General features: G+C 38.4%; 1 non-coding gene across 1 annotated transcript; it reads left to right on the forward strand.

The window, feature by feature from the left end:
* Positions 1 to 251: 251 nt before the first annotated feature.
* LOC122236753 lies at positions 252 to 359 on the forward strand. Its single transcript, XR_006215005.1, has one exon. It is a non-coding gene; the product is annotated as a U6 spliceosomal RNA (small nuclear RNA).
* Positions 360 to 10,062: the final 9,703 nt, after the last annotated feature.

The following is a 10,062-nucleotide window of genomic DNA, read 5'->3' on the forward strand; positions in this document are numbered from 1 at the left end:
GCCAACCTGTCTTAACAAGTAAAAAGCTGAACAGACTGCAAATCATCTTTTTAGTTCCATCAGAAAAGGGAAGACACAGGGCACCACTACTCCTAAAATTAGAGGGGCAGAATCCTATAGGTTACTAGAGGAGAGACTCATGAACAGAAACCACCACAGGAACCAGTGCTGGAAATGAACACTTGAACTATGAATGATAAACTGCTAGAGGCCCAGTGTGGACAATTCTGAGAGTTAAAAACTTCAGAAGGGTGCTCGCTTCGACAGCACATATACTAAAAATTGGAACGATACAGAGAAGATTAGCATGGCCCCTGAGCAAGGATGACACGCAAAAACTTCAGAAGGACCTAGTCTGAGGGAGAGCCACAAAAATGCTCTAAAATTTATCTCCAGGAACTTGATGAAGTTTCCACAGTAAATTTCAGGTAAAGTCCTCTCACATTTATAGCAGGGAGAAGGAAAGAGAGCCATTTTGAAATACACTATTCTATTCTTTTGAAAAAGCCTGACCTCAGAGGAAACTAGTTAACCAGATCGTAACCTGCTGGGGTATTATCGGAACCTAACTCACCTGGGGAAGAGAAATATCCAACTCCAGCTGGCTTTAGCCTTCCAAGTGGTGTAAAGAGAAATAATTCCCCCACTCAACCCAGCCATCCTCTCCAACTTGGGTAGGGGTTACTGGAGAAACACGTGTGAAGTGCATAGTCCAGAGGCAAGGGTCACTAAAAGATGGAGACCAAACCACAGTATTGTAGCTTCCTTTACCCACCACCCCCGCCTTACCACATTACTAAGGGCCTATTTGCAGCAATTCCTTTGAGCCTGTATGTTCCTGGCTGTCAAGAAAATATTACAAAGTATAGCAAAAAGGCAAAAAAAAAACAAAAACAAAAACAAAAACCCACAACTAAACAAAACATATTTTGAAAAGACAGAGCAAGCACCAGAACCAGATATGGCAGAGTTGGAACTATCAGACTGGGAATTTCAACAATTATGATTAATATGCTAAGAGCTCTAATGGGTAAATTAGCATGCAAGAATAGATGGATAATATAAGTAGAGAGCTGGAAATCCTAAGAAAGAACTAAAAAGAAATGCTAGATATCAAAAACACTGTAACCAAATGAAGAATGCCTTTAATGGGCAAATTAGTAAATTGGAAACAACCAAGGAAAGCATCTCTGACCTAGAGGATTTATCAACAGAAAACTCAAAAGCCAAAAGGCAATGAAAAACTACTGAAAAAACAAGACTTAATTCCCAAGAACTGTGGACAACTACAATTGTGTAACCTGTGTGTAATGGGAATATTAGAAGGAGGAAAGAGAAAGAAGAAATATATAAATAAATCAATAATGATTAAGAATTTCCACAAGTTAATGTCAGACACCAAACCACAGATCTAGGAATCTCTGAGAACCCTAAGGGCATAAAAAGAAGAAAAAGGAGAGACCCTGGAATAAAAAGAACCTGGAGTCTGCCTTATGGGTGGTCTCTCAGGTCTTCTTTTACCCTGTACCTTGTTTCAGGGAAAAGGACTTTGTGCTTAGGTGAAGCCTCACATGCCTCCTGGGAGATCTTTCTCAGCTCTCCTTTCTTGATCTCTTTTGAAAATGTACTTCTATTTTTTGGAACAGCTTGAGAAGGATAGGTATTATCTCTGCTTTAAATGTCTGGTAGAATTCCCCAGGGAAGCCATCTGGTCCTGGACTCTTATTTGTTGGGAGATCTTTGATAACTGATTCAATTTCTTTGCTGGTTATGGGTCTGTTCAAGTTTTCTATTTCTTCCTGCTTGAGTTTTGGAAGTGTGTGGGTGCTTAGGAATTTGTCCATTTCTTCCAGGTTGTCCAGTTTGTTGGCATACAATCTTTCATAGTATTCCCTGATAATTGCTTGTATTTCTGAGGGATTGGTTGTAATAATTCCATTTTCATTCATGATTTTATCTATTTGGGTCCCTCCCTTTTCTTTTAGAGAAGCCTGGCTAGAAGTTTATCAATTTGTTTATTTTTTCCAAAAACCAACTCTTGGTTTCATTGATCTGCTCTACAGGTTTTTTAGATTCTATATTGTTTATCTCTGCTCTGATCTTTATTATTTCTCTTCTGCTGGGTTTGGGGTGTCTTAACTGTTCTGCTTCTATTTCCTTTAGGTGTGCTGTTAGATTTTGTATTTGGGATTTTTCTTATTTCTTGAAGATAGGCCTGGATTGCAATGTATTTTCCTCTCAGGACTGCCTTCGCTGCATCCCAAAGCATTTGGATTGTTGTATTTTCATCTTCATTTGTTTCCAAATATTTTTAAATTTCTTCTCTAATTGCCTGGTTGACCCATTTATTCTTTAGTAGGGTGTTCTTTAACCTCTATGCTTTTGGAGGTTTTCCAGACTTTTTCCTGTGGTTGATTTCAAGCTTCATAGCATTGTGGTCTGAAAGTGTGCATAGTATGATCTCAATTCTTGTATACTTATGAAGGGCTGTTTTGTGACCCAGTATGTGATCTATCTTGGAGAATGTTCCATGTGCACTCGAGAAGAAAGTATATTCTGTTGCTTTGGGATGCAGAGTTCTAAATATATCTGTCAAGTCCATCTGATCCAATGTATCATTCAGGGCCCTTGTTTCTTTATTGATCCTGTGTCTAGATGATCTATCCATTTTTGTAAGTGAAGTATTAATGTCCCCTGCAATTACCACATTCTTATCAGTAAGGTTGCTTATGTTTGTGATTGTTATATATATTTGGGGGCTCCCGTATTCGGCACATAGACATGCAATTTTACAATTGTTAGCTCTTCCTGATGGATAGACCCTGTAATTATTATATAATGCCCTTTCTTCATCTCTTGTTACAGCCTTTAATTTAAAATCTAGTTTGTCTGCTATAAGTATGGCTACTCCAGCTTTCTTTTGACTTCCAGTAGCATGATAGTTCTCCACCCCTCACTTTCAATCTGAAGGTGTTCTCAGGTGTAAAATGAGTCTCTTTTTGATAGCAAATAGATGGGTCTTGTTTTTTTTTTATCCATTCTGATACCCTATGTCTTTTGGTTGGAGCATTTAGTCCATTTATATTTGGTGTTATTATAGAAAGATATGGGTGTAGAGTCATTGTGATGTCTGTAGGTTTCATGCTTGTAATGATGTCTCTGGTACTTTGTGATCCTTGCAACATTTCACTCACAGAATCAAGCTGTTCCAAAAAATAGAAAGGGAAGGAAAACTTCCAGACTCATTCTATGAAGCCAGTATTACTTTGATTCCTAAACCAGACAGAGACCCAGTAAAAAAAAAAAAAAAAAAATACAGGCCAATATCCCTGATGAATATGGATGCAAAAATTCTCAATAAGATACTAGAAAATTGAATTCAACAGCATATAAAAAGAATTATTTACCATGAGCAAGTAGGATTCATTCCTGGGATGCAGGGCTGGTTCAACATTCGCAAATCAATCAACGTGATACATCACATTAATAAAAGAAAAGATAAGAACCATATGATCCTGTCAATCAATGCAGAAAACTCATTTGACAAAATTCAGCACCCTTTCTTAATAAAAACCCTTGAGAAAGTTGGGATAGAAGGAACATACTTAAACATCAATAAAAACCATTTGTGAAAAGCCCACAGCTAATATCATCCTCAATGGGGAAAAACTGAGAGCGTTCCCCCTGAGATCACGAACACGACAGGGATGTGTCCACTCTCACCGCTGTTGTTTAACATAGTGTTGGAAGTTCTAGCATCAGCAACCAGACAAAAAAAAGGAAATCAAAGACATCAAAATTAGCAAAGAGGAAGTCAAGCTTTCACTTTTTGCAGATGACGTGATATTATACATGGAAAACCCAACAGACTCCACCGAAAGTTTGCTAGAACTGATAAATGAATTCAGCAAAGTCGCAGGATACAAAATTAATGTATAGAAATCAGTTGCAGTCTTATATGCTAATAATGAAGCAACAGAAAGCCAAATAAAGAAACTGATCCTCTTCACAATTGCAACAAGAATCATAAAACACTTAGGTATAAACCTAACCAAAGATGTAAAAGATCTGTATGCTCAAAACTATAGAAAGCTTATGAAGAAAATTGAAGAAGGTACAAAGAAATGGAAAAACATTCCATGCTCATGGATTGGAAGCATAAATACTGTTAAAATGTCAATACTACCCAAAGCTATCTACATATTCAATGCAATCCCAATCAAGATTGCACCAGCATTCTTCTCGAAGCTAGAATAAGCAATCCTAAAATTTGTATGGGACCACAAAAGACCCCGAATAACCAATGTAATTTTGAAGAAGACCAAAGTGGGAGGCATCACAATCCCAGACTTTAGCCTCTACTACAAACCTGTAATCATCAAGACAGCATGGCATTGGCACAAAAACAGACACATAGACCAATGGAATAGAATAGAAACCCCAGAACGAGACCCACAAAAGTATGCCCAACTAATCTTTGACAAGGCAGGAAAGAATTTCCAATGGAAAACGGTCTCTTTAACAAATGGTGCTGGGAGAGCTGGACAGCAACATGCAAGAGAATGAAACTAGACCTTTCTTACACCATTCTCAAAAATAAACTCAAAATGGATAAAGGACCTGAATGTGAGACGGGAAACCATCAAAACCCTAGAGGAGAAAGCAGGAAAAAACCTCTCTGACCTCAGTCGCAGCAAGTTCTTACTTGGCACATCTCCAAAGGCAAGGGAATTAAAAGCAAAAATGAACTATGGAGACCTCATCAAGAAAAAAAGCTCCTGCACTGCAAAGGAAACAATCAACAAAACTAAAAGGCAACCAACGGAATGGGAAAAGGTGTTTACAAATGACATATTGGACAAAGGGCTAGTATCCAAAATCTATGAAGAATTCACCAAACTCCACACCTGAAAAATAATCCAGTGAAGAAATGGGCAGAAACATGAATAGACACTTTTCTAAAGAAAACATTCAGATGGCCAACAGACACATGAAAAGATGCTCAACGTCGCTCCTCATCAGGGAAATACAAATCAAACCACACTGAGATACTGCCTCACGCTCGTCAGAGTGGCTAAAATGAACAAATCAGGAGACTATAGATGCTGGAGAGGATGTGGAGAAACAGGAACCCTCTTGCACTGCTGGTGGGAATGCAAACTGGTGCAGCCACTCTGGAAAACAGTGTGGAGGTTCCTCAAAAAATTAAAAATAGACCTACCCTATGACCCAACAATAGCACTGCTAGAAATTTACCCAAGGGATACAGAAGTGCTGATGCACAGGGGCACTTGTACCCCAATGTTTATAGCAGCACTTTCAACAATAGCCAAGTTATGGAAAGAGCCTAAATGTCCATCCACTGATGAATGGATAAAGAAATTGTGGCTTATATACACAATGGAATACTACGTGGCAATGAGAAAGAATGAAATCTGGCCATTTGTAGCAATGTGGATGGAACTGGAGAGTGTTATGCTAAGCAAAATAAGCCATACAGAGAAATACAGATACCATGTTTTCACTCCTATGTGGATCCTGAGAAACTTAACAGAAGACTGGGATGAGCACTGGGTGTTGTATGGAAACCAATTTGACAATAAAGTTCATATTTAAAAAAAATGAAAATGTACTTCTACTCAAATTTTTATAAATACCCATGAGTAAGTGTTGTTAAGAGATTGCAGATTAGTTCTCTTGCAGGAGCTCCTCTGATTTCCAATCTGGGACATAAACTCATAGGAGACTGTTAGAAGTTTTTTTTGTTTGTTTGTTTTTTAATGTTAGCTGGTTTCTGCTCCCCCTTTGCCCCTCTTCTACTGGAACTAATGGATCCCTTTTCCTTTTGCAGTTCTAGTAGGGCTAACCACCTTGTCTTTATGAAAGATTTACCACTTTCTAGAGTTTAACTCATATAGGAATCTTGGGTTCCTCTGATAGGGTTTTTAAAATTGTGTTGTAGTTTTTCAACCTTTTGCTGCCTGATTGTTAGGATGGGACAGAGGGTCACATAAAGTTTCCATTTTCAAATTTATAATTAAATGGAGTTTGGGGCACCTGGGTGGCTCAGTCAGTTGAGTGCCCTACCTTTTTTTTTTTTTTTTTGTCATGATCTTACAATTCATGAGTTCGAGCCCCATATTGGGCTCTGTGCTGACAGCTTAGAGCCTGGCGCCTGCTTCAGATTCTGTGTCTCCCTCTCTCTCTCTCTGCCCCTCCACTGCTCACTCTCACCCTCTCTCTCTAAAAAAAAATAAACATTAAAATTTTTTTTAGTAAAATGAAATGGAGTTAAAATTTTAAGCCTCAAAATATTTACTCTTTTAGAATACATTATGAAATAGCCTTTAAACACTTTGAACGGAGGTCTTGCAAGTACCATACCCTTACTTCGTATCATTTCCTAAGGCTCTACTCTCATAGTTGTCATTATCAGGTATTTATTTTTCCATTGCTGTGGATCAGGGTTCTGCTTCTTGGTCCCAGCTCCCTCAGCTGCATACTTTGGACTGCCAACTTGAAACTGGAATCATGACAGATGTAACCTCTAGGGTTTTCCTCAGCTTGCTAATTTCTAGTGTGTTTGTCACATGCAAGACTAATGTCTGCTCCTTGAACATTAACTCAGGTTCAGAACCTTGTTGTGAAAGCTTGCAATTGACTCTGCATCTTGTATCAGACAAAAATAGTGTCCATAGGGCACTACAGGGCCAAGACTGGAGATCATAGTGACAATTTCTTCCTGTTCCATGTAAGAGTGACCTCTAGCTGTAAGCAATGGGGCATAGGTAATGGAGAAATAATTGAATCTCAGAACCTATTCTCATTTACCAACCGCCAACAACACAGATGTTTCATTATTTGGAAGCATTCACTAGAGACTCTGAGGTAGCATTCTGCTTTGTCCCACACATTTGGTTGTACCAGGAGGCTCTAATTTCCAGGTTTCTACATGAGTGGGGAGGAGACGCATGCCTCTCCCATTAATACATCTTCTTCTGCTGGATGACAACTTATGATATTACATTGCACAGCACTGCTGGAAATCCTACCTACCCATAATATTCAGAGTCTGGTAGATAACAGAGATGGTGACCCACTACAACACATGCTGACTCATTTATACAGAGTTATTCTGGCATTTTTGAAGCTATACCAACACTGTGGAGACACCATCCTGTGAAGAACTCTAAGGAACCTATAATGTCCTGACAAAATCTGAATATTCTAGCATTCTGCATTGGTTGATCATATATTTATGGTACATCTATGGTTAGCGTTTGATCCGTAACTTCTTGAGACTATGGCTACTTGGTGTCCTAACATGCTCAGGATTATGCACATCCCTGAAGCTGGTAGTACATATTCATTGCCCATTGATACCTAGAGGAGCAACTTACCCCTCAATTTAATAACATTTATCATAGAACCTCATTCCACAATGATAACACTCTATATAGATTCTCACTCTAAAATGCTCAATCCACTGGAGACCTCCTCTGCCCTTACCTTATGCTGAATTATAACACAGTCACAGAGGAATGTACTATATGTTAATTAAACTTTAGGATCAGAGTACTCCCCCAAACTTAAGGTAGTGATCAACTTGCAGACAATATTCTGATCCCAGTTCCTGATCTCACTTTATGTACTTTGATTCAAAAAGATCTTGCAGATAGAGGCAGTGATGAGACAATCTGTGTTAAACTGCACAGAAAGAAACATATTAACTCAGTGATGCCTAATAGCACATGTATGTACCTTTGCTTTACACTTGGATTTTCCTGGTTTTCAGCCCATAGCCAATCATGTCCTAAAGATCTAGGATAACCACTATACTTAATTTCTAAGGTTTCCTCATGGCTCCTATATCATTGGCCATTCCTATTCCAAGAATTTTGAAAAATTGTGATATGCATGGGAAGTAACTTAAGACATGGAAGCAGGGAGATTGTAACAATTTTTCACATATGTTCAGCGCTCTTAGTTCTTGTCAAATATTCCCTTCTCCCCTAAACAAGAGGATAAGGCAAACTGCAGACAAACAATGGATTCTCTCTTCTCCATCTTGCCATGTTATTTACATTGTTAACCAGTGTCCCAAATCAGCTCTTTGAAGCATACTTCTTTGTAAAGTTAGGTCTCAACTGTAGCCTGAAACATATTATGCAGGGATATGATGAAAAATACCTGGTAGTATTTAGTAGCACCATTATCTTCCAACTGGGTTATATGCCAACTCAATGTAACCAAGCCTGCTTTCATTGCACTTGGAAGTTATTTTTCAGAGGCCTCTTTGTCCCTCAAGCAAATATTTCATTTATAAGCCCAACCATATACTGATTCCAGCTAAGGCTGGGCCTATTACACGTTTATTATAAACTCCTTCATCTAATAATTTTTTATGCAACTATTTTATCTTACTCACTTGAGAATAAGAGCCTTAAGGGACATCTTCATTCATTGTTGTATATCAAGTTTAGAGGCAATTTGTTATACATGGTAAGTAGTAATAAAGAGAAAAAAAATGAGCAGAAAGCAGGGCTCCTGGGTGGCTCAGTTGGTTGAGTGGCTGACTTCAGCTCAGGTCACGATCTCGTGGTTTGAAGGCTTATGAGTTCAAGTCCTGCATCAGGCTCGGTGCTGACAGCTCAGAGCCTAGAGCCTGCTTCGGATTCTGTGTCTCCCTCTCTGTCTGCCTCTCCCATGCTCATGCTTGGTGACTTTCAAAAATAAACATTCAAGGTTTTTTGTTTTTTTTTTAAATGAGCAGGAAGGAAAGAGAAAGCAGAAAATAAGGAAAAGGGGGTAGGGTAGGAGACAGAAGCAAAAGTCTAAAAGCTTCCAAAAGTTCCATCATGAGAATTAAGACTTAATAAAACAACCTAACTAATAAAACTTACAACATAGTCAAGCAAATAATGGAACATTTATAACAAAGTAAAAACTTTCCACTTGTGAAACTAAATGTCATTGCAAGAAGAAAGCAATAGAGCTTAGGAATTAAGGCAACTGAGAAATCTTTAAAGAGAGAATCAATGAGACCAAAAAATGCCATGGTCTGTCAGATTCATAACATCCACTGAGAGATAAGTGAACAAAATCCTGACTCCCAATTCCTTATTTCATCGGTCTGTTAACATTTAATAATTTAAACCGTAAAGCAAAATACTGTTTTATCTAACGGTTATTAAAGATAAAGTAAGACAAATAGGAGTACATATAGGGGCATCATATGCATCAACATTTCTTAACTCTTTGTATCATTTATAAAACTGATTCCTTTAGTATATAGATACGAAGCAAAATCAACTATTAAAACACCACATCCAAAATTCTGTTTTCCTGGGACACATTGTATCACTTTGGCAACATAAATGGTTAGGGGGTATCCTGTCCATCACAGTCCTATTCTTTTATATGGATGATATGCTTAGCAAACATGCTTCCCAGCTCTTTAGACCAGTCATTACATTTTTATTAAAATGCAGATTCTCTCTCCCTATTCCATACATAGTGAATCTCTGGTAGTGAGGGCAGGGAATCCTTATTAAAATGATTTCCAAATGATTTGAAGGCGGATACCCTGGCTCTTGCCTTCAGACTGACATTTAGAATCACTCTTCAGAGTTCCCTATTGCCCATGTCAGGCACTATCCAAGAAGACTATTGCTTGGATCTCACTTCTAATGCATTTAGGCATCATACCTGTCTGCCCTGTTTCCAGTTCCCAGTGTGTTCACATTTTGGCTGGGTCCACCAATGCCCAAACTCCATACTTATCCATCTCCATTTTTAATGTGGTAACCAGAGAGTTCTTTTGAACTATCTGAAACATGTGAGGACCTAAGTTCTTCATTTCAAGTATCCCAAATGCATAAAATAACAAATCTGAGGTCTAAGGATATCTTTGAGAGACTAATAGTGAGCTGATTTGCCACAACTGATGCTCCAAATGTACTTTCTCCTGTAGTTAAGCCTTCGTAGATGAGCTTTAACTCCAACATACTGCCGGCCTAGAAGCTGGTGCTCAGACTGTACTGAACTCCTAGATAGTAGAAT

Source organism: Panthera tigris, chromosome A2 (assembly GCF_018350195.1).
Source record: "Panthera tigris isolate Pti1 chromosome A2, P.tigris_Pti1_mat1.1, whole genome shotgun sequence".
Lineage (NCBI taxonomy): Eukaryota > Metazoa > Chordata > Mammalia > Carnivora > Felidae > Panthera > Panthera tigris.